Source organism: Podarcis cretensis (genome assembly GCF_951804945.1).
Source record: "Podarcis cretensis genome assembly, chromosome: 7".
Classification (NCBI taxonomy): domain Eukaryota; kingdom Metazoa; phylum Chordata; class Lepidosauria; order Squamata; family Lacertidae; genus Podarcis; species Podarcis cretensis.
Genome location: NC_137176.1, coordinates 24,042,886 through 24,065,178, shown reverse-complemented (window position 1 = coordinate 24,065,178; position 22,293 = coordinate 24,042,886). Strand labels below are relative to the sequence as shown.

Sequence of the window (22,293 nt, the reverse complement as noted above, 5' to 3'; positions counted from 1 at the left end):
CTCATCTCGCTTTATTGGCCGAGGGAGCCAGCGTACAGCTTCCGGGTCATGTGGCCAGCATGACTAAGCTGCTGCTGCCGTTTACCTTCCTGCTGGAGCGGTACCTATTTATCTACTTGCACTTTGACGTGCTTTTGAACTGCTAGGTTGGCAGGAGCAGGGACCGAGCAACGGGGGCTCACCCCATTGCAGGGATTCGAACCGCTGACCTTCTGATCAGCAAGTCCTAGGCTCTGTGGTTTAACCCACAGCGCCACCCGTGTCCCTGAGGGGGTATTAGAGTGCTTTAAATGCATGGAGTGGATGAGGCCTCAGAAATGTGCAGGAAAACAAAGTGCTGCTCTGCCAAGGTCAGCAACTTGCCTCAAGTCTGTCCACGACTGCATGACTGCATTCTTCGTTCTGAACTGCCCTGCAATCTTATGATGAAGGGTAGTATATAAATCTTAATAATGATAACAATAATGCACTAGCTTTTTCAATAAGGCAAAACCATTTTCAATTGCAGTAATTCCATTGCAGTAATCTAATCTAACCTTTAAATTGTCAGAACGTAGATTACTGCAGCCAGGCTACCCTGGCATCTTGCTGAGCCCTGAAACAGTGTTCTCAGCATTTAAAAGGGCATGGCTGTTACTTTGGTTCACCACAGGGTCTTGTGATTTGAGGTAGATGCAGGATAATAGAATTCCATGACCATTTAGTAAGGAATGTGATCTGACAGCCGCTTTCATTCATCAGAAGAGTAGATGAATCAATTGGGCCAGGGTGGCCCTCCCAGCAACTTGAGGAAGGTTTGCTAGTTGCAAGTGGTCACAGAATCTTACCATTTTGTCTCTACTATTGACAATATGTCCCCGCCGTCATCTGATTGCCAGTCAGGACTAATTTCAAGTTGGGTGGCTGCCTGTAGCCTGTCATGGATCTACCATCTACTGCTTCTCAGTTGTCATCACTTTCAAGGCTAGGCTGCATGTATTGACGATTCACTTCAGTGCCTTCACCTTCAAGATATATGTAACAAAGGGGGTCCTGTTTTCTTATGTGGGTTGTTTTTGTAGAAGGCATTCCAGAGCTGTTCTGGACTAGCAGCTGCGAGTGTACATTACCTATCTGAATTCTTCCAAATGTTAGGAATAAAAATTGTCAAAATATTATTACGATTTATTACCCTCCCTTAACCCTAAGTGCCATCGTGGCTTTAATTAAAACACAGTGCGGTTTGCATCTGAACATGCCATTCTTTCATTAGCAGACTGTAAGAGAATGGATGTCGTGATGCATTGCAGCTAATAGCTTGAGGCGTAAGGGTAGATAGGGTTTCCTGTATAAGTTGGTCTGCATTGCTTGTGTGACGTAACTATGGGATCCAGAAAGTTGATGTGAATGCCTTATATGGAAGGCAGTATGCTTCTGAATACCAGTTGCTGGAAACCGCAGGAGGAGAGTGTGCTCTTGTCCTTGCGCATTTCCCACAGGCATCTGGTTGGTCATTCTGAGAAGAGGATGCTGAGAACAGGAAGATGGGCCATTGGCCTGATCCAGCAGGCTCTTCCTATGTTCTTATGGTGGCAGGGTGGGTGACACAGGCAGGGGAAGCAGCAGTAGGGCCAGGCAGCACTTCTGTAGAGATGAATCTGTGTGATGGGTGCACATGATGCATGCCAGTAGGTTTAAATCTAACCAAAAATGTTGTTCAGGATTGGAAAGTACTGCTCCAAGATCAGCTATTAAGGTGTTAGAAGACCACAGTGCAAAGCACTGCAGAAGACATGACAGGCTTAGTGCCACTTGATGGGAGAGAATGGAAAACACAGATTCTAAATTATTATCTTGCTGGATTCTTAACCCATTTTGAGCAATATCATTTTCATATTTATAACAAGACCCTCTTTAAAATGCCCCTCTAATGCAATGTTTTGCCAGTGCTCTGTTAATTTAATACTATATGACGATGATTGCACCTATTCAAATAGGGCTTGGCTCATTATTCGCCATTATATATCAACAAGATTTGCTCTTCTATGTGCTGATATGTACAAGAATGTACGCTCATCTCGCTTTACTGACCGAGGGAGCCGGCGTTTGTCCACAGACAGCTTCCGGGTCATGTGGCCAGCATGACTAAGCTGCTTCTGGTGAACAAGAGCAGTGCACGGAAATGCCTTTTATCTTCCTGCTGGAGCAGTACCTATTTATCTACTTGCACTTGGCGTGCTTTCGAACTGCTAGGTTAGCAGGAGCAGGGACTGAGCAAGAGGAGCTCACCCCGTCGTGGGGATTCAAACAGCCGACCTTCTGATTGGCAAGCCCTAGGCTCTGTGGTTTAGACCACAGTGCCACCAGCGTTCCACAGCACCACTCGTGTTTAGTATTCTCTGTGAATGAGGGCATTAGTTCAGCCACAATTCAGCAATGTTTAACTCCCAACTTAAGTTTCTTTGAAGCAAAAGTATTATCATACTGCTGACTTGGGCCTCATTAGAATGTAGTCTCACTTGTTAGATAGTTGTGCAATTGCTCACTGATGTTTTCTGGGTGGTTTGAACAATTTGTTTGGAAGGACCACATTTATACAAGAAAGTACTCAAAATATGCTACTCAAAATGTGCCCTCTGATGGCCCTAACACAAGCTCCAGTTTTCAGATATGTCCATGGATGATGTCCAAGATCCAAAATGGTGAGAAAAACAAAACTTTTTATATCAATTTAGAAAATATAAACATGAAAACGTTAAGGCAGAGCTTAAAACTATATACTCAACTTTTAATAGTAGTTACAACCTGTTTTCTGGGGTTACGTATGATCATGTTTGAAAAGTGAATTTCTGCATCTATTCTGTATTTCTAATGCTATGAAGCCACTCTGAGTGCACTAGGAACAGAAGAGTGGGGTGTAAATAACTTACAGAGTTTAACTTCTATATGTAAGCATCGCCCAAGAAGCATCCATGACTGACTGATATTTGGCACTTAATTTTTATGATTGTGCTAAGCTACACAAGAGCTTAGCTTTGTTTCAGAAATGCTTCAGTGCCATTTTACACCGCTAGGAGGCAGGTTAATTTGTCCTATTATTGAGGTGTCATCGCAATGCTTTTTCGTTGAAACATGTCAACTCACTTGCTCCCTCCCACCGCAAAAATTAAAAAAATGTTCTTCATTCTATCACAATTCTTCACAATTTATACAAGATGTAAATGCATTCTGGTCTGTATGTTTGGGATTACAAACATTCATCTTTTGTGTGTGTGCTTGGAAGCCCCATGGAGAGTGCTTGCTTATTTAAATAACTGAAAGTAAATAACCCACCAAAGAGTAATGCAGGGATTCTAAGCCTAAATACACATCTGACTGCATAGCCTGATCTCACATTTTTGAAGTTACTAGGTTTTTGTGTTTGTATTACAGCATAAAAGGTAAATCTGAACATAACTGTTATTGGAATTGTGTGAAAAGTTTGTTTCATCTGCAGAGCCTTGAAATGAGAAAAAAATATTGCCTTTTCTCCAGTATTATTCATGTCAATATGTACCTAGTGATCTTTATCAGTGGATTAACAAACTGAAACCCTCTTGTGGCATTTAGCCAAGTTGGTAAAGTTTTTGGATAAATTTTTAAAGTCATAAATGAAAGTTCTTCATCCAACACAACTTTTGTACGGTGTTGTTACAAGTTTGCATTGTAACAACCAACTGAAAGTTTTATTTTAAAAAGTCAAAATATCAAACGGCTTCAGCAGTACTTCTCTCTATCTTTGAGGGTGAATACAGATCAACATTTACCTGGAATTAATTTCCCATAGTCTGTTGCTCGATCCATATAGCTACAGTCTTTTCCCAGATTGCTTTTCATAGCTTTGTCTCTAGAGGGCATCAGTAGAAAGGAGGAGGTTGGGGGAGACAAGAAATGGTGGGAAAGGAGACAGAACTATAAGCTTCAAGAGGTGAAACAGATGATTTGCATCCCAGCAGCTGACTAGCTCTTTCAGTGATGGTTTTTAGGTGGGCTGTCAATACATTTTTATTTTTTTTAATTTCACCTGGTTTTAAATAGGTTTTAACTGTATCTTAGCTTTACTGGGTGTTCTTTTTCTTTGTTACATTTTAATACTAGTTTTATTGTGCTTAGCTTTTATTGTATCCAGTTTGTATCTTTATTGTTGCAAAACGACCTTGAGGGGTTCTTATAAAGGGCCAAAAGGCAATTTATAAATGTTTCTATAAACAAACAAAAGAGCCCTGTTCCTGTCACACCTTTCTTACCAAAAACAAGATATGAAACAAATAAGCAATGTGTCTTTTTGACCTTATTTTGGACTTCGTATCTTGGGTCCTCTCACCCTTGTGATAAGACTGCCTGTCTCATACTCATCCTAGGTAAAGGTAAAGGTACCCCTGCCCGTACGGGCCAGTCTTGACAGACTCTGGGGTTGTGCGCCCATCTCACTTAAGAGGCCAGGGGCCAGCGCTGTCCGGAGACACTTCCGGGTCACGTGGCCAGCGTGACAAAGCTGCATCTGGCGAGCCAGAGCCGCACACGGAAACGCCGTTTACCTTCCCGCTGGTAAGCGGTCCCTATTTATCTACTTGCACCCGGAGGTGCTTTCGAACTGCTAGGTTGGCAGGCGCTGGGACCGAGCAGCGGGAGCGCACCCCGCCGCAGGGATTCGAACCGCCGACCTTTCGATCGGCAAGCCCTAGGCGCTGAGGCTTTAACCCACAGCGCCACCTGCGTCCCCATACTCATCCTAGTAAGGAGGATTTCAGCACACACCACATACAGATGTGTGCAAAAATTGCTGATTGTACCTCCTCAGTAAAAACAACCATTCCCTAGGGGAGCAATTGTGTGCACAAAAAGCCGGTATAATGCAAGCCAGTGTAAATTAAGCCAATTTAAAGCTACACCAGATCCAAACTATGTTCAGCAGTGGGGCTGCTGCTGCTGCTGCTGCTGCTGCTCTGCTCTTCCCTGGCAGAGGGAAAACAAGCCTTCAAAATAATGGCAACTACAGTGTTGCCAGGCCACATGGTTGAGCTGAACAGGCTCAGGATCTAGCCTAAGTCCCCTCTCTCTGGTCCTGCCCCCCAAAATGCCCCTCCTCTGGGGGACCTACCTACACCAGCTTCTGCTCAGCCAATTGCATCCTGGCTTAGCTCCAGGATCAGCTAGGATGAGCAAATTACACTGGCCTATCTGTGGCTGAGTCAGAGTTGGGGACTTAATGCCAACTGAGCTGGCTATCGGCCGGTTGAGCCACAGATTCACAACATCCTAAGCTGCTCATTCCATTGGATCTCACCATGTGATAGGTCCCTAAGTGGTGATTTGCATACAGATGAAACCAATAATAGAATAATGGAGCTGGAAAGGACCTTGAGAAGCATTTAGTTCAGCAATTCTCAACCTGTGGGTCCCCAGATGTTGTTGGACTACAACTCCCATCATCCCTGATCTCTGGCCTTGCTAGCTAGGGGTGATGGGAGTTGTAGTTCAACATCATCTGGGGACCCACAGGTTGAGAAAGGCTGATCCAGTCCAACACTCTGCAACGCAGGAACATGCAGCCATCCCATATGGGGATCAAACCTGCAACCTTGGTATTATCAGCACCAAGCTCTAACCAACTGAGTTATCCATCTGTAGTACCAGATCACATGATGGAGAATTTCACGATGACCTCATTTCCCTCCATTCCCATTCAGTAGTGAACTGGAGACTAACATTCCCCATGATGTTGGCAGATCAGCTGGCCATGTGCTTTTTTTGATGATTTTGTATCTTGTTCCTGGTAAGGAGGACACAGACTTGGAATCAAGCAATCAAGGCAAAGATGGTAATTGCTTGTCATCCAGAGCACCCAATATATGAGCTAGAGAATCTGCTATGAATGGTGCATATATCTGCATTGCTTTTCTCTGCAGTATAAATGAAAGTGGCAATCAGAAAAACTCCAGCCCTTACTTTGCATATTGTAGAGGAAAGTGACAATTCACAACTGAAACAATGCAAATGCATTTTGTATTCAGTTATCTACACCCAAGTACAAAGAGTAAATTGTGAATCAGCCCTCAAAATCTTATGGGTTAATGGCCAATACTGTTCCCAGATGTTCTGCACAACTGCTGCAATCATAATTTGTCGTGTTTGACCATTCAGCCATCTGCCCAGTGTATTCTACTGTGACAATCAGATGTAGACGCTGCCATGGAATAAAATTATCGTTTTATTAATTACCCTTTAATTAGTTGACACAGGCAGTATTTTAGCCATAATTGGCCTGAGATGCAATACATACAGGGATGGAATGTGATTGTGAGACTGCTTGTCATGAATAACAATGATGCCTTTGACAAAGCAATCTCATTATGAAGATGTACTGAACATTTCAGCCCCTTCTTTGCACAAGATACTTTTGAACTAAAAGCTGCAATTTATTGGCATAGGTAAATGCAGATACACCTCGCATGTGCACTGTATATATAATTCATGGTGGAACGTGATTTTGCAAGGATTATCACTGCTTTTAAGCATGTCACTTCCATCATTACTATTTATAGGTACTAAGTTGTAGCTATTTCAGAAACAAGTATTAAAACTCTTTCCAAAACAACTCCTCATTGCTCAGAGCTATAAGCCACTACAAATCAGTACATATAGAAATACAAAATACACAGAATCAAAGAATTCTAGAGTTGGAAGTTGGAATACAAATCAGCTTAACATATTTCATCAAACACCACACATACAAAAGGAACAAAAGTAATTAAATTAAAATTTATCCAGAACAAAAGTGACTAACTCTCCCCATAAATTAGTGCCTAGATACTGCAGACATGATAGGGTGTGTGGGGAGGGGTAGTATCACGTCATGCTCTTTCTAGGGTAGTTTGTCCGCCTTTGGTGCCCTATCCTGCACTCAGCTTTTGCTTGTGGCTCCTTGAAGCATGTGGCAGCGGCCACGACCCATGAACAGCCTTGACTGTACTGCTAAACCAGGTGAGGCTGGCTGATAGGTCTCAAACCCTTGGTGAGTTCGGGACTTTCCTTGCATGCAAAAACAGGCTCTGGTGGACTGAGCGGATGATACCAACAGTGGGTCCAATGGACAAGAAGGTGGTTTCTATAGGGAAGTGAGGGGCAGATGGGGCTCGTCAACCTGGAAAGGTAGCCCATCTAGGAGAAGGAAAACTCTGAGCCTAAACCTCAACGGCCTTGCAGGATATTTTCAGGAAAAGAAAAGGCTAAGGAGTAAACCCTACACAAATCTGGAGTGGACTTACACAAATCTAAGATGGTTGGGTGGCACCTTGTAGGCCTCCTTCCAGCAACTCCTGCAGCCAAGCTGATGCCAAACATTTTGCTTAACACGGATAAATATGTAAGTTCTAGCTACATTCTCTTCCCTCAGCGTAGGTAGGTAGGAAGAGAAGGTAGGTAGAACTTCCATATTAATCCCCAAAATGTGCAGAGTAGCCCAAATTTACCCAAGAGCTTTTTGCCTCAAGTTTGCAGTTGCACTAGAAAGAATTATTTGGGCTGCCAGAAATCTTTCAACTCAGCCAGTACAAGTCAATATGTTGGCTTTTTGCTTATTTTCTGCCCTTAACAAGAGGCATGGGTGTACCTTTGAAGGACAGCTAACAGGAATTTCAGGGCAGAATTCTGTACTGCCTAAATAGAAACATTCATATCTCTGCACCGTAGATTAGGTGTGAAAGTTTCTTCTTCAGAGATACCTCAGGAAAAACCCACATACATTAACCAGTCTTTAGTGCTGCTTCTTGTATTGGGTGACAAAAAAAGACTCAAGTTGTGGTATTAATTTAAGTAAGGAAGAATGCTAGAGACTGAGCCCAATATACCAAAAGGACCACCTCCTTTCCTGTGCCACATCACATTGCCTTCTTAATAACCCCATCCCCACTGTCTCCCAGCAAGCCCCATGGTTCAGTCTCTCAGTGCCAGCCCCAGCAGCCCCCACCAGGCTGGGGGGCCTCGTCCTGGACTGCATTCTCTTGGCTCTGACCTCCATCCACAATTCCAGTGACCTTCTGGTGGGAAGCAGTGTACCCCCCAGTATTTTATTCAGGTTGACACCACTGCTACAGCCACAGCAGGCACCGTAACTCTCCAACAGTTAGACTTTGCTCCCTACAACACACTCTTCCACCGTCTCTCAAAACAGATGCATGTCAACAACAATTATTTCTATCTCACTCTGCTACTCAAAAGGCATTCAGAACCATTTCTCAAAACAAGAAATACAAACAAAAAACAACGGGAATGAAAGAGAAGCAAGAAACATTAAAAATGCACCAGTAATGAAATTAAACTAAAAACATTGATCATCTATGAGAGGTGGGGAACAGGCTAGAATCAGTTCCAACAGGAGATGAACTCTGTCAGTGTTCCTAGCATCCAATGTGTGATTGGCGATATAGGAGAACCACTCATAAACTGAAGATTTCTCATCACGGCATCCTTCTGAGCACATGGCACAACACTCAGCCTTTCAGCAGATCCTTTTGTCTGGCACGCTAAGCATCATGAGCAGCCCGGTCATATTAACTGAAGGTAACTATAGCAAAGCAAGCAGTACCTTATTCAGATACAGTATTCCGTTCTTGTCAAATTACGCAAGTACTTTGGCCTAGAAAACTGAAAAGCCCGCCCTGTGCCAAAGAAAGCCACTGCTACCAAGTTCTTTAATAGGAAACGTTTATTTAAGACTTTCCTTTTAATCATAGAGATTCAAGCATCCTAGCACATTTCAAACGGGGTCGATATAAGGATGCCAGCCTGTGCTAGCTTCCCACAGGTTTTCAGTATCGCACTATATCACCAGCTAAACATTGTGATATACCACAATGTCTGAAATAAGGATGGAGGTATGTAGGCATTGGCTAGCTTCACAGTTTTTCCAGCATCGTGATTCTTGCTGGCTCTTGGGATTTGCTTCCCCCTGCATGAGCCAGGGGAGAGCTGAGCCGGCAGAGCTGACAGAGGCTGCAGGGAATTGAGAGAAGCATTGGCTGGCTTCATGGTTCCCCCAGCCCATTGTGATTATTGCACAGTACACACGCACATGATTTGTGATATATTGCCCGGTCAAAAATTATGAAACCAATATCACAATATGGACTTCGAACCAGTTTGGATGGTATATCGCCCAGCCCTATCAGATGCATTCCCACATACGGGAAACCTCAGTTTACCTTTCGGTGGAACCTTCTGAAAGGCATTTTCATTTAGGCAACTCCACCACCCATCTCGGAATGTTAACCTCATATTTCAGGATTAACCTCCTCTGTTATTTTTCAGCCATCGACAGCAAGTTAGGGACTCCTGCCCTCTTCCTCAGTTGAGAGGAGACATGATATATTATAGAATATAATTTCATTTTTATCATTTAAGATTAAATATATTTTTTCTTAGAGATGCATACCTTTGTTAATATTTTGGTGACGGGGTCATGCCCTATCTATCAAATCAAAAGGAGAGAAAGAGATAGAAATACCCACTGGAAACATAGTTCCATAGCTGATAGACATGCACATTGTCCAAGGTTAAAACACATACAGACTTGGGATACCAATCCTAAGAAGGGGCTGAGAGGCACATAGCAGCAGGTTCGCCGCCCTGTGTGCAGTTCCAACCAGAGGTCGAGGGGAAGGGGAAGGGGGACACATCTATTTTTTACTGCCCCAGCTCTTCTCCAGAAAAAAGAGAGAGCTGGATTTGATTCTATGACCTTGTTCACATCATTTTGTTATGGGACCTTAATGGCAACCACCACTGGTTGGGAGGCTGCACTTTCAACAGGCATGGTGGGAGCCTCTGCAACACAAACTCATCTCCCAGCCCAGGTGGAATGGGAATGAACTTGGTAGCAATAATAATAATAATAATAATAATAATAATTTATTTATACCCCACCCACTCTGGGCAGTTTCCAACAAAATATTAAAATACAACCGTCTATTAAACATTAAACGCTTCCCTAAACAGGGCTGCCTTCCGATGTCTTCTAAAAGTCTGGTAGTTGTTTTTCTCTTTGACATCTGGTGGGAGGGCGTTCCACAGGGCGGGTGCCACTACCAAGAAGGCCCTCTGCTTGGTTCCCTGTAACTTTGCTTCTCGCAGCGAGGGAACTGCCAGAAGGCCCTCAGCACTGGAGCTCAGTGTCCAGGCAGAACGATGGGGGTGGAGACGCTTCTTCAGGTATACTGGACCTTAACCCTCTCCAGCCTTGTTGAACAGGGGGCTGGGAGTGCAGCCTAAGGCATGCACTGTACTTTATGTTTACACCCCCCCCAAAAAAAGAGAGATTACTTGGCTTTTTCTGGTAGAGAACACAGAACTGAAGACTGCCTTGAAAAAGTTTGCACTTGTCAGGGGCTCAGGAGCAGAAGCACAGGGAAGAGGGGAGATGGAGAGCAAAGGGGAAGATTCTGAGGGCAGCGTAGGAGAAGATGACAGTGGCCCGAGAGATTCCATGAGCCTCTCCAGCGAATCGGAAGATTCACAGAAGGGGGCGCCGGTGGCCAGGGCAAGGGGGGTCCCAAGGGGGACACTCCAGAAGCAAGGGGCCAGCGGGGACTCCCAGAGCAGCAGTTGGAGATCAGGACCAGCTTCCCCACCTGAGCATAGTGGGGGGGGGGGAAGAGTCCCAGGTATCGGGGGTAGCGTCTCCCCCAGCAGGGAGAGAAGAGGAGTCAGGGCTGACCACGCCTCCATCGGAGAGTCAGGCAACGGAGGGGAGGTCAGGTCCAGCTAGCATCCCGGAAGAAGGAAGCAGTGACAGAAGCAGTGCAACGGTCAGGAGGAAGGTCACTGGGTTGGCGCGAGAGCCAAGTTCAAAAGTACAGGCGCGCGGGGCAGCAGAGAACGAGGATTGGGAACCGGGTCCTAAAGCCCGCCGGAGGCAGGGGGAGGAGTCAGGGGACTCAGCGTCAGAAGAGTCCAGAAAGGGGAATGCCCCAGCGGACAGGAGGACCCAGAGGAGAAGAGAGCAGAGGAAGAGGTGGAGCAGGGCGAGAATCTTAAACTGGTGTCAGGGGGGAGGAGATTCAGACGGAACTTCGGCGGTCTAAGGTTTAAGACGTAGAGCTGCGCGCTACGGCTTTGGAATGGAAACTGAACTTCAATAAAGACTTTTGTATATAACGACGACCTGGCGTTGGTCCTCTGTGAGCTGGGACCTTGGGCAGCTCTGACAGCACTTAACAAAATGAATAAGCAAGAAAGAAACCCAATGAAGTTTCCTCTCCAAATATGGTGTGTACACACACAGAGAGAGTTAATTTTGTCCCTTATCACAGTTCTACCCCTCTTACCCATTTGAACATAGCAGTTCAGATAAATGGCAGTGTGGTTCTTTTTCCAAAGGGCTTATCTCTTCTCTACATGCTTCATATCCCTTCTCATAATCAGGCAACCCATTGTTTTGTAAAAACTTAGCAAGCTTTGTGGAATTCTGAATATACAGGTCACACTGCGTGCATTGTTGCTTTCGTTGCTTCGGGCCAAGAGCCTGAAGGAAACACTGGAGTTATCCCCAAGACAATTTGTGGCTTTCCCAATTCTCTAGCATACTGAACAGTGTCAAAGTTCAGTTGTGCTAAAAACAACAATAAAACTAATTTTCCAGCTGCAAGGTGGATGTGTGCCTGCAGGCTTTCTTATTTCTTTCCCTTACTGGTGACTTCTTCCCAGTTTTCTAATGCATGGAAGTGACAGGTATGACAACTCTTGCTGTAAGAGAGATATACAGATCTAGATCTAGATCTAGAGGTGAGATGATATACTGTAGATATAGATATATAGATATGCTCTCTGAATTTGCACTGAAAGCCAAATTAATCCCTGGCATAAAATCTTGCTGCTCACTTGAGTCATACTACAGATTAATTGGCCTATATTTGGCATCCAGTTTGAAACAATCCCATTTATTTATTTGTTTTTTAAAAAAACTTTGTTTACAAGATATTCTGTGATCATCCATTTCTCACATCAACCTTGCTTTGTACATACCTAATAAAAATGTAAAGGTAAAGGTACCCCTGCCTGTACGGGCCAGTCGTGTCCGACTCTAGGGTTGTGCGCCCATCTCACTTAAGAGGTCGGGGGCCAGCGCTGTCCGGAGACACTTCCGGGTCACGTGGCCAGCGTGACGAAGCTGCTCTGGTGAGCCAGCACCAGCGCAGCACACAGAAACACCATTTACCTTCCCGCTATAAAGCGGTACCTATTTATCTACTTGCACTTAAGGGTGCTTTCGAACTGCTAGGTGGGCAGGAGCTGGGACCCAACGACAGGAGCTCACCCCGCCGTGGGGATTCGAACCGCCGACCATGCGATCGGCAAGTCCTAGGCACTGAGGTTTTACCCACAGTGCCACCCACGTCCCTACATACCTAATAGAAACTAACAAATGGTTCTGTTAGTACAGCTGCCATTTTATTTCCATTCTCCCATGCTATACTGTACATTAAAAAAAGAAAATATTGTTAAGGTTGCAACCCACCTTTCAATCAAATTATCAGGGCAGGTTGTCCTTGATCTCACACCTATTTTCCTCTTCTCTTTTTCATCTAACATTACATTTAGTAATGTAAATGGGAGGATAGTTTGTCAGTACAGTGGTACGGTACCTCAGTTTACAAACTTAATCCGTTCCAGAAGTCCATTCTTAAACCGAAACCATTCTTAAACCGAGGTGCGCTTTCCCTAATGAGGCCTCCCACCGCCAGTGCCCTTCCACTGTTCAGATTCCGTTCTCAAACAGAGGTAATGTTCGCAACCTGGGACACTACTTCTGGTTTTGCGGAGTTCGTAAACCAAACTGTTTGTAAACAGGACTGTTCTTAAACTGAGGTACCACTGTACCAAGTTCTGGAGGAGGCTAGGGACTCTGTTTGCCATGATTTGTTGGATGCCTTCCAACATGTTGGCCTCTAGAATGTGGATTCTTTGAGATCTGTGACTGATAACTTATGTCCTTGGAGCCTTACTCATCCTGATTGGTGAAATCATCATAGTCCACACATTGGCTAGTGAAGTAGTAAATGCTTCCAACAAGGGAAGGTTTCATAAAAAATATAAATCACATGTTTTGTCTATTTGAATAACTATTGCCCAGTGTCAGGTGCAAGCTCTGTGAGTAGGTTGTGGTGGTACAACTCCAAGGACTTTTGAATGAAATTGATTAGATCCCTTCCAGAGTCTGGCTTTTGGTTTGGTTTTGGCATGGAAGCTGCTTCGGCTGCCTCTGGTGGGGTGGTTTACATTGGAAAATGGGCTGGGAGACTACAGCTGAATCCTTCAGCAACATTTGATACCACTGTTCGTCATATGCTTATGGGCTGCCTTCAGTAGGCATTAGGGGCAATGTATCTAACTGGCTCCACTCAGTTCTGAGAGAAAGGAGCAGGGAGGTGATGCTGGCAGACTGTTTTCATCCTCTTGGCCAATAGGCTCCATTTTCCCCACCCTGTGCTGTTAAAAGAAACTGGGTGTATGTCACCCAGATATATGGGTTCCAGGCTCATCAGTATTCTGGTAACACCCAACATCCTAATTTCCATCAGATCCCAGGGAGGCAGGTGAAAGATTGAACTGTAGTTTGTTAATGGCAAAGGATGGGGTGGAACATGCTGACTCCAGACAAAACGGAAGTATTGCTGTTAGGTAGACCATATGATTCAGGTTTGGGTTTACAATGTATCCTGGATGAGGCTGCATTTGCCCTGAAATGTCAGGTTTGTAGCTTGACTCAGCACTCTTCTTAGATGGGCAAGTAGTGTCACTGGTGAGGGGTGCCTTCTTTCAGCTTTGGCTGGTTCACCAGCTACAGCCCTTCTTAACAAAGCTAGACTTCTTTCACAGCAATTCATGCCTTAAAGGTAAAGGAGCCCTGACCATTAGGTCCAGTCATGACCGACTCTGGGGTTGTGTCCTCATCTCGCTCTATAGGCCGAGGAAGCCGGCGTTTGTCCATAGACAGCTTCCGGGTCATGTGGCCAGCATGACTAAGCCGCTTCTGGCGAACCAGAGCAGCACATGGAAACGCCGTTTGCCTTCCTGCTGGAGTGGTACCTATTTATCTACTTGCACTTTGAGTGCTTTCGAACTGCTAGGTTGGCAGGAGCAGGGACCGAGCAACGGGACCTCACCCCATCGCAGGGATTCGAACTGTCAATCTTCTGATTGGCAAGCCCTAGGCTCTGTGGTTTAACCTACAGCACCACCTGCGTTCATGCCTTAGTAACCTTCAAATTAGAGGGTGCTCTTGCAAAGCGAAAAGCTGCAATTGGGATTCTGATAGCTGGCTTGTTTCCAGGCTCAATTCAAGGTGCTATTGTTGGCCTTCTAAAGCCCTTAATGGTTTGTCACCTGTATGCCCTAAGGAATTCCTCCTTCCACATAAGCCTGCCTGTATGCTCCAGTTATCCTCTGTAGCCCTGCTCCAGTAACCTCACCACCGTGAGGAACACTTGGCAATGACAAAGGATAGGACCTTCTCTGTAGTAGCACCATCCCTGTGGAATGTGAGTTGTGTGCCAGCCCATTCACAGTACTGTTTTAGAAAGCTAATGAAGACATGGCTGTTTAAAAACACCTTTGGCTGAATAGTTATTCCCTCCCCTTTGGTATTTTGATCTTTTAATTGTGATGGGTGTTTTGCAAACTTTTCTTGCGGTCTTGTTTTAAATGCTAATATTTTGATTTATTTCACATGCCAGCATTTTGACTTATCTGTTTGAACTGCAAATTGGTTTATATTTTATTCCTGTTGTCTTTTTTTTGGCCTTGAAATCCTTCTGAAAAACAGGTGGGATATACTTTTTGTATCCAACATAAACATGCTCTCCATGAAAGGAGATTTGGTTTTATATTAAGAAGGGGGGTAATTAAGCTTGCAAAAGGCATGACTTGCCTGCAGGCTATGGACTTTTGAATGACACGTTCTTTCTGCAAATTGGTCAAGTGGTTCCAGAGCCTTGTACTGCCATGTTGATGCCCACAGGCAGATGACAGTTATTGCTTATGAGGTAGATCAGGCTACCATAACACTGTTGGGTTGTTTTTTCCCCTTCAGTGAATGTCAGGATTCTATATGAAGTGCAAGTTATCGCTTCCTTGAAATCCTTCCTTAAAGCACACCTTTTACAAAAGCAAAAAGCCCTTGCTTATTCACCCCCTAAAGGTCACCATCTCCAATCACACCTAAAGCTGTGGTCTTAAACATACTGTACTCAACTGGGGAGTGAGGCTGCAGTCCTAACCCCCAGTCTGCACATCTGGATAGGATCACACAAGCAAGGGGCTCTGCAAGTTGAAGAAACCACAGCAGAGGCAGCGTGCTACCACCAGTGGTCCCTCCCCCCCCCCAACAGTAGTAACGGATGGGGCATTAGGATATTTCAGGATGGAGCTAGACCCTTTGGATACTAACATCTGGCTCCAGCTTGGGGCTGGTGCAACAAAAAAGGGTGGCTACAACTGCCTCCACCTTCTGCCCTGGCTGGTGCAAGTGACAAGGATGCAGTAGTGACACCACAACTCAATTCTGTCCTTCTCTTTCCTGGTCATAGAATCTCATAGAGTTGGAAAGGACTCTGAGGAGCATCTAGTCCAACCAATATGCACCCATCCCTTATGGGGATCGAACCTGCAGCCTTGGCGTTGTCAGCACCACGCCTTTACCCACTGTGCTATTCTGTGGGCCAGAGTAAGGACTGCTCTGCTCACCTCACTGAATACAGGGAGACCTACTTCTGCACATAGGAAGGCACTGCAGTTATGGGTTAACCGATTTTTCTTACATCCATCCTTCATGATCTTTTCTTCTCACCTCCCTTTGGTTCTTCTCCACTATCTAATTTTACATTTCCTCAGGGTTGGGACTAGTTGTTTTTTTTTAAAAAAAAAAACAACACCTTACGCTATAAAACACTATGCACATTGATGGTGCTATGTAAGTATTCATAATTTCCACGATTTAAAGTCTTCCCGAGGCGCCAGCAACCATTTCACACTCCGCATAAAGTCACATAGGATAGCTAATACTATAAAAACTTTTTATAATGCCAGTTGAGCATTTGATAGAGCAATGGGTTGGGGTTTTTTTTTTTTTGTTTTTTTTTTGGTAATGTAACTTGCTCCAGACACAATAATTACAGTGTAAAAAAATCCCACAGTTTACAGCTCCACTCTAGCAAGCCTGCTTGAAGAGTGTCAGAGCAGCACAAAAGCTGGCACAATTAGCTTTCATCCCTGCTGAGTTGGCAATAAAGTGAGCACAGAAGAATATATTAATTGGTATTAGTCAATCCATTTAAGATGTTCATTCTATAGTCACCTTTGCATTTTTTTTTCCATTAAAGAGAGAGAGAGAGAGAAACAACTGTCACATCAAACTGAAAGGGAGTAGATGCAAGATTTTTTTTTAATCCAATTGCATTCCAAGATTTACCTTTGAAAGAAATAAAAAACCCCACCAAGTTCAGTTTTCTGGGTTCTATAACAGATGGTAAATATGACAATATGTGATAAATATTGCAAGTTACTGACTTGCCTTTCTTTCACTTGTTGCTATTTTTTAAAAAAAACAAACTATGTATTGCTGATTACTGCACCTTTGAATCAGAATGAACAATTAGCTGGCTAATTATTCTAGTCACACCAACCCACAATGAAATCTTTATTCAGTGTTTACAGCAATCTTTGGCAAAGAATGCCTTGCTGTTTTTAAACTAAGAAGAACTGCACCCTTTGGCTCCTCTCAGCATCAGCTGCCTTGGTTTCAGTGTTGGATGCCAATAATCAGTCGTCTTCTTTTTCTTTCTTCTAAAGTGGGCACTTTTTATAAAAAAAATATATAAAGGAGTGAAAAGAACTATTCTCATCAATGCACCATATATTCTGCCTGATTTATGTCCCAGTCACTGGATCTCTTCCTTCCGTATCTTTTTAACATTTATTTTCTCTACCTCAACTCCAGCCTCTCCACCTCTTTCTCTCCTTCATATATACTAGGAACAAAAATGGGCAGATTCCTGAATCTGAAGTGCCATATGAAAGGGATATCCATGACCAGCCAAATGTGACCAATTCAGCTGGTCAGAAAAGAACACAAACCTCTTCTGGGAAGAAGGAAGAGAATCAGTCACTTTGTTTTAGAGCACACAAAACAAAAACTAAATTTTACCTATTTACAGTGAAACTGAGGTTTTGGGATACTTTCTGCCCTGCTGATGCTTCTCAACCTGCTTTCAGTGCTCCCACAATTCACTTCCTCTACAGACCGCCTCTCCAATTAAAAGTGATGTTCTGCTACAGATCACTGCATATTTATCCATACAGTCACTTACGGAGGTTAAGGACATGGCATGGTAAAAGATCCCCAATCTCTTTAGAGTCTCTCTGAACAGAACTCACAACTTCTGCGAAAGCTCTCTGTATGTAGAGGACTCTTTGCTTTATTCTGCCTTGTGCAACACTCTTTAAAACCTATCAGGCTCCTGTTTTTAGATCCTTAAATGCATACAGCTCCTACTATCCCCTGTTTGGTCTCCATCTTTATAAAGCTTCCCTGTGCTCCACCACCCCCTCACAGAGGTATTTCTGTAGCAAATGTCTCCACTGACCATGGAAGGGCTGCCCTCTTCCCAGACACCCCAAATAGGCCGCTCACACTTGCACAAGTACCACTTTTTCCCCACTGATGCAGAACTCAGCTCCCATTTTCTCAAAACAGCTGCACCACTGAGTTACGTCAAACTTCCAAAGCTCTGTTAGAAAATTCCAGATCTGAATTGCCACTATAGCCACACCAGAGGGTCTCCTCCTTCCTTCTGTGATCTAGACATGTGCTTATAGAATCTTAGAGGGACCCCAAGGGTCATCTAGCCCAACCCCCGGCAATGCAGGAATCTCAACTAAAGCATCCATGACAGATGGCCACCCAACCTCTGCTTTAAAAACCGCCAAAGGAGGAGAGCCAGCCACCTCTGGTGGGAGTCCACCCCACTACCGAACAGCTCTTGCTGTCAAAGTTTCCCCCCCCGAATGTTTGGCTGGAATCTCCTTTCTCGCAACTTGAAGCCATGGGTTCGAGTCCAGCCTCCTCTCTATTTCTGCTCCTCCGCGCGTCACCCATAATTCTCCTTTTTAGTCCTGCAGCAAACTTGTAGGGGGGCGGCCCCTGCTTTGAACACTATGCTCATAGCAGTGGCGTAGCGTGGGGGGTGCAGGGGGGGCCAGCCGCACCGGGCGCAACATCTGGGGGTTAGGGTTAGGGGGCGCAAATCCACGGGTTAGGGGGCGCAAATCCATGGGTTAAAAGGTAAAGGTAAAGGTACCCCTGCCCATACGGGCCAGTCTTGACAGACTCTGGGGTTGTGCGCCCATCTCACTTAAGAGGCCAGGGGCCAGCGCTGTCCGGAGACACTTCCGGGTCACGTGGCCAGCGTGGCAAAGCCGCATCTGGCGAGCCAGAGCCGCACACGGAAACGCCGTTTACCTTCCCGCTGGTAAGCGGTCCCTATTTATCTACTTGCACCCGGAGGTGCTTTCGAACTGCTAGGTTGGCAGGCGCTGGGACCGAGCAGCGGGAGCGCACCCCGCCGCAGGGATTCGAACCGCCGACCTTTCGATCGGCAAGCCCTAGGCGCTGAGGCTTTAACCCACAGCGCCACCTGCGTCCTAATCCATGGGATAGGGGGAGCAAATTACTTTCCTTGCCCTGGGTGCTGACAACCCACGCTACGCCACTGGCTCAAAGGGTGGCAACCCCGAACCCCCAAGCCTTGGTACCTGGATGCGTCCACTGAACCTTCCACCTTGGGTCAGATCCAAGATGACAGCTTCTTTCTTAACCCGGAGTAAGCCGCCGCCCTAACTACTCCGACTCCCTAGCTTGGGATCCAGCGTCCTGTAACTCGGCGGGAACTTCCAGCCAGAGGGAACCAGACTGAAAGGGATCTCGGTGCCTGGGCGCTCCTTTCCCCCTCAAAACACGCTCGGATCCCTCCCTGGCGCAGGAGGAAGCGCCATCCGCAGCCACGTGAAAAACCAGGCACGATCGCGCGGACCTTTCCTGAATAGGCGTCCCTTTGAGAGTCGCCGGGCGTCACTTACCCTTCGAGGTGCTGCTGCTGCTGCTGCTGCTTCCTCTCGTCCAGGGATAAGTTGGCGGGAGACGATAAAGCGAGTCTCTCTCTCTCTCTCTCTCTCTCTCTCTCTCTCGCTTCCCTTCCAGGAGCCGGCGAGTGGCCTCCCCGCCGTCGCAAGGGCGCCCCGCTCTCCTTCACCTCCTCTGCTCGCAAGGTCCCGACACCAACTCCAGCTCGCCACCGCAGCCTCCAGCAGCTCCCGCCGCGAAGCTCGGCTCCCCGCTGCCGCCGCCGCCTGCCCACCGGCGTCGCTGTGACCAACGCCAGCGCGTCCTCTCCCCCCCCCTTTTTCCCTCTAGCGGCTCGTCCGGAGTTTCCTTCGGGCTTCCCCTCCCCAGACCTGCGCGCTGACTCAAAAGAAAGAACAGCTTTCTCCGGCCGGGAGAAAAATAAAATGAGAATTAAAAAAATGAAAAGCGGGGGGGGGGGGGGGGAGTCGCGCGGCGTCTCTGGCGCTCGCTTTCCCTCAGAGGTTTTCCGCCCCTGAGGTGAATGTCTCACTGTTTCGCCTCAGGTCAGTGGCGGGAGAAAAAGCGAGGCTCATTCCGCACCAGCGAGTTGGGGACAAGAGACTGGAGGGAAGCTGGTGTGGACATTATTATTATTATTATTATCGAGGGAAGTGGTGTTTCTTTGCTGCTCTTTTCGCGCCGCCTGCTCGCTCCTGTTCGGAGCGGCCGCCGGGTGCCCGAGTCGCCGCCGCCGCCGCCGCCGCCGCCGCCGGTGCTCCTTCCTCTGCTCATGAATATTCTGACGGGAGCGAACGCCGCGGAGGTAAATGGAATTAGCTGATTGGTGCCAGGAATGTGCTCCCCTTCCTCCGGGTGGGGCTGCCTGGAACCCCACCAGCTGAAAGTCATTAATGGCCGGTTGGCACCTTGAGGAGCAGACAGAGGAGGCGGCGGCGGCGGCGGCAGCAGCTCTCAATAGCAAGAAATACCTTCCCGTCCCAAGGATTATCCAGGACTAGGATACTCCGCTTCTTAAAGCGAGCGCTTTTTTTCTTTCTTTCTCCAAAAGTCGGCTCTTCAAGGCCTGATTTATATCCCCCCCCCGTTTCATTTCTCTGTCTCAACTCCACCCTCTCCGCTGGTGTAAATCAGAAGCACAGCATGTGACCCCCATCAGGTTGATGGATCCGGAGTGAACTACCACGCATCCTAGTTCCGGAACGCAGTGCCTACTACGGAGTTAGGAGTCGCCACCATAGGAGCCAATAAAATACAGTGATACCTCGGGTTAAGTACTTAATTCGTTCCGGAGATCCGTACTTAACCTGAAACTGTTCTTAACCTGAAGCACCACTTTAGCTAATGGGGCCTCCCGCTGCTGCTGGAGCACGATTTCTGTTCTCATCCTGAAGCAAAGTTCTTAACCCGAGGTACTATTTCTGGGTTAGCGAAGTCTGTAACCTGAAGCGTATGTAAACCGGGGTACCACTGTATTTGAGCCCCCCCCCCAAAAAAAAGTTGATGGCCATTGCCATTCAAATAGTCACGTGATAGACTGGGTGGGGCGGGGCTTAAGCGCCCCCTCCCCCGCATAGTTCATTCGACTTGGCACCCCCGATCCTCGCAAATCAGCTTGCGATTAAACGAAAAGCGAAGTCCACCTGCGCGCTTTCAGAAGAAACACTCCATTTAAGAGGGAGGACAAGGGGCGTCGAAGCGGACCGATTTACCCTGCAAGGCCCCTGCGCGCTCCTTTAGGACCGCGTTTTTTTTTTAACTCTGGGACTTTCGACGAAAGAGACCAGGAGCCCCCAGTGAGACGGAGATCCCGCCATCTCAACCCGCCGCCCCCCCCCCCACCGCGCACCTTCCCGGCTCCATTCACAGCTTCACGTCGAGGACTCCCACGCGCGGGAGAAAACTCCTTATCCAATAGCGAGCCGGCCCGCACATTCCATTTCGAACCCTTTGGCGCGCGGCTTACCGGACGTGGGGGCGCCTCCTCCTCTTCTTGCCCCGCGATCGGTCCCTGGAGGAAGCAAAGCGAGTCTCTCTCTCTCTCGCACGCGCCTCCTTTGCTCCTTCCCTTCCCATAGACGCCGCAGCTTCGCGCTCATTCACTCAGCCGCGCCGAGAGGAGCCTTTCTGGCGCCGTTTCCCGCGCGTGCGCACCTTCTCGCAAAGTCCCGGCGCCAAACTCGGCCGCGAGCCTCGCCTCTCCAGAAGCGCCCGCGCCCAAGCCAAGGCAGGTGGCTTGTCCAAGAGATCAGATCAGAAGAGTCTTCATTTGCATCAGCCATAGCAATAAAATAAAATGTACTGAAGATAGAGGTTAAAAACTCAACTATACCAAATACATTCTGGAGCTTTACATTAATAAACAAATAATAGATCATATAATAATAATAATAATAATAATAATAATAATAATTTATTAATTGTACCCCGCCCATCTGGCTGGGTTTCCCTAGCCACTCTGGGCAGCTTCCATAGAAACCAAAAATACACTAAAATATCACACATTAAAAACTTCCCTGAACAGGGCTGCCTTAAGATGTCTTCTGAATGTCAGGTAGTTATTTATCGCTTTGACATCTGATGGGAGGGCGTTCCACAGGGCGGGTGCCACTACCAAGAAGGCCCTCTGCCTGGTTCCCTGTAGCTTTGCTTCTCGCAATGAGGGAACCGCCAGAAGGCCCTCGGCGCTGGACCTCAGCGTCCGGGCAGAACGATGGGAGTGGAGATGCTCCTTCAGGTATTCTAATTGCCCTCGCTCAAAACCTTGCAGTCCAATACTTGTTCAAGAGTTTTGGGCCATACAGTGGTACCTCGGGTTACATACGCTTCAGGTTACATACGCTTCAGGTTACAGACTCCGCTAACCCAGAAATAGTGCTTCAGGTTAAGAACTTTGCTTCAGGATAAGAACAGAAATTGGGCTCTGGCGGCATGGCAGCAACAGGAGGCCCCATTAGCTAAAGTGGTGCTTCAGGTTAAGAACAGTTTCAGGTTAAGTACGGACCTCCGGAACAAATTAAGTACTTAACCTGAGGTACCACTGTATTTGTATCCATAATCCTGCCTTCATCTCACCCGCATTTTGGTTGCCATGCAGTTCATTCAGTTTCCGCTTTGTATTCTTGTTATATATATATAAA

At 46.5% G+C, this 22,293-nt stretch overlaps 1 protein-coding gene across 3 annotated transcripts in view; it reads right to left on the bottom strand.

Moving 5' to 3' along the window:
• The window catches only part of CDH20 (cadherin 20), a 156,134-nt gene extending 134,939 nt beyond the window's left edge, over positions 1–21,195 (bottom strand). Inside the window, exon 1 of one of the 3 annotated variants that reach the window (XM_079984945.1) lies at positions 21,120–21,195. The gene's annotated coding sequence lies outside the window, so the exon portion shown is untranslated. Of the gene's footprint in view, positions 1–18,825; positions 18,959–19,149; positions 19,415–21,119 lie in introns of those variants that run through there. The other 2 variants (XM_079984943.1, XM_079984944.1) reach the window with 2 other exon arrangements.
• Between the last annotated feature and the right edge of the window lie 1,098 nt (positions 21,196–22,293).